The following is a 3,387-nucleotide window of genomic DNA, read 5'->3' on the forward strand; positions in this document are numbered from 1 at the left end:
TGCTGTGTAGTCCAGGCTGAGCCTTAAACTTACTATGTAGCCCAGGCTGGGCTGGAACTCATGTTAATCCTCCTGCTTCAGCCTCCTGAGTACTGGGACTACAGGCGTGCACCACTATGTCTGGCTCAGGCAGTTTTCTGTCTTTTGCTTTTTCCTTCTTACAAATAAAGTGTCTTCCTTTCTTAAACTGTCCCATTAATTTAATATTGGTGCTGAGTTGACCTGGTTAGCTGCTCATCCTAGCAGTGTACCCCAGAGGCAGCAGTTCAGGAGAATGTTTTTGTTTATTTTTTGATATTGGGGATTGAACCCAGGGCCTTTGCACTGAGCTACATACCCAGACCCTTTTTGATTTTGAGACAATGTCTCACTAAATTGCCAAGTTTCTTAGGCTGGACTCAAACTTGGGATATTCCTGCCTCAGCCTCCCAGTGCAGGGATTATAGGTGTGCCTCACCACACCTGGCTTAATTATTTATTTCTTTGATCCTCATTTTAATTTTCATTTTCTTCCTGTCATTCATCTTTACTAAAATAATTTTTTCCACTGTTGGAGAGGAAAACTTACTCTACCCTCTTAAGTTTAGTGTTTGGAGTTGTGAGTTAAGCTGACAAAAATAGATTAATAAGAAAAAAATCAGATTTTCATTCACAGAAGTAGTCAAACTTCTCAGAAAAGTAGACTCAACTAGGCAGAATTTGGAGTTTATACACGATACAAATAAGGGCAAGATAGGGAGAAAGGGGTGCTTATGGAAACAGAGTTTTAGGAAAGACAAGCTGATCATGTAGGAGAATAAGTGGGAGATACGATAGTTTTGTGACAATGTCTACTAGGTGATTTAGTATCTAGTTACTGATGTTTCTGGTTTTTAAATACCTTGGTTAGGGATTTATGGCAGTTGAATTCTTTTGAGAGGCACTGCTTTTAGGCAGAGAAAAATTCAGAAACAACTCTTGTGGTATCTGTTGATTCTCAGATGCCTTTAGCTCAAAATAATTCTTATCCTCTGGTGGCATATTTTGGATCCCTTTACTGTATTAAAAAAACAAAAAACAAAAACCCAAAAAACCTAATGACACTTATCGAGCTGACACTTGGGAGGCTGAGGCGGGAGGATTGCTGCAGGTTTGAGGCCAGCCTGAAAAAGGCCAGCCCAGGGGATTTAGCCCAGCAGCACAGCACCTGCCTGGCAAGTGCAAGGTCCTGAGTTCAATTCCCGGTACCGGAAAAAACCCAAAAAACAAAACAAAACAAAACAGAAAAAGGCCAGCCCAGAACATACAGCAAGACCCTGTCTCAAAAAAATGCAACCAAAACAAAACAAACAAACACAACACCCAACAAAGTAAGAAAACTGTTCCTAGAAGTCAGAGATAAAATTCAGACTGCTAAGCAAGTCTACTCTCCACACATTTGTCAGACAAGACCCACGGCTCATCTCACTTCTCTCTTGGAAATGATTGTGTCTCCCCCCATAGGTCTTTGGGCATCTGCTTATCTTCCTGGGTCTGATTAAGCCCAACAATTCATTTGCCTCTCTTCACCTTAGATGAAGGCATTGTGACCAGAAATTCCTCCACAGGCCCCCAACTGCAACACACACACACACACACACACACACACACACACACGCATACATTTGGCCAAGGCACTCAGCCTTTTTGGAGAAATTCTTAAGTTCTCCAAACCATATTTCATTCAGTGTAAGACATCAGTCATTAATTGTGTGATGCAGATCAATTTTAGATGTGAATTTAAAAATGTACAAAACGTGAAAATAACACAGGAGAGCCCAAGTCTAAATCTCCTGGTGTCTAGTTCAGAAACCTGCTGACTTTCCTAAGAAAGCTGAGTTTTCAAGATAGGTTTTGATCTTTTTGTCTAAAATTGCTCCACGTTGAATCTCTGGGAGCCCAAGTATGGGTGAGATGGCGTTCCGTGTGTGCTTTTACCTCTTTACTGAATCCTGTGGAGTTTGGTTTCAGGAGGTTATATCAGTGGCTTATTGTTGCTTCAAACCTAACAAAGGGGATCATTACCTTTCTTGCAAACTGTAATTTCCTTTCAAGAGCCCCCCACCTTTTGAAACAAGGTCTTACTATATAGTTCAGGCTGGCCTTAAACTCACCATATAGCCCAGGCTGGCCTCGAACTCATAGCAGTCCTCCTGCCTCAGCCTCCCAAGTGCTGGCACTACAGGCATGCACCTGGAGAGTTCCCTTTTGCTGCCAGAGGTATAATTCTCCCCTGGGTGTAATTGCCCTGGCCTGAAACGATAGGCATCTTTGACTTTTCTCCCTTTCTCACCCTTTAGATGTAGTGATCTGTTCACGCTTTACAAATTTGTAGAATTAACACAGCTTTCCATTCCCTTTTGAGTCTGAGCTTCATTCCCTGGCCGCAAATTACTGTGCCCTGGCTTCTTTCCTGCCTCTCCCGACCAGCTCAGTTGGAACTCTTTCTAAGGTGCCTGATTAATCTTCCGTCAGCCCCCTGCCCCCGGCACCCTCGCATTCAGGATGTTCCATGGCTCCGCATTATCATCAGCACAAAGTCTAAGTGCCCCTTGTGGTTGTTTAAGCCCTGCCACAGCACTGCCCCAACCTGCTTTCAGCTGTCGTCCGCGGCCTTGCTGTCCAGTTCTGGTCATTTGTTAAATTGCGCTCATTACTCTGTAGCCCTCCTTATCCTAGCTAGTGACGTTATTTCCACTCTTCCACTCTAGTGGTTTTTAATGGGTGAGGATCTTGTCTTCTTGGCTAGGTCCTAAGATCTGCAAGGGTGGAGATAATTTACTCATACCTCATGCATGCCCCCATGGTAGCTTCCACGAAGCTGCCAGCTCTTGTTAATCTCGGTTCCTCAGTCATCTTTTTTGGTTTGTTTGTTTTTTTCCGGTACCGGGAATCGAATTCACGAAGTTGCGCTTGCCGGGCAGGCGCTGTGCCTCTGAGCTAAATCCCCAGCCCCTAACCTCGGTTCCTTATCCCGGGTCACAGACGCCCACACCCTGCTTTCCTAATGAAAATATGTACTTGAGCATAATGGTAGCCAGCTGTCCTTTCAGTAGCTGCACTGGGGGAACGCAGGAAGCAATCTTTGTATTTGCCCACTTGATATGATGAACGGCAAGGTGTATACAAGTGTGTCAAAGTGCAGATGGGTTTTACCCGCATTATGTGCTGTTACATTTTTGTGTATTTATAATCTTTTATTACATGTTTTCTTTTGATTTTTCTTGTACAATTAGGCCAGCCTGGTACAATGTCACAGGGAAATCCGCTTTTTACAACTTTGGGAGGTGGATGAAAGTGAGTCATCAGGAGACTTAACTACTGATGATGACTTGGATCATGTAAGCCAAAGAAGAGAGCAGCGCCAGG

The sequence above is a fragment of the Chinchilla lanigera genome, unplaced genomic scaffold (genome assembly GCF_000276665.1).
Source record: "Chinchilla lanigera isolate Chin_1 unplaced genomic scaffold, ChiLan1.0 scaffold00107, whole genome shotgun sequence".
NCBI lineage: Eukaryota > Metazoa > Chordata > Mammalia > Rodentia > Chinchillidae > Chinchilla > Chinchilla lanigera.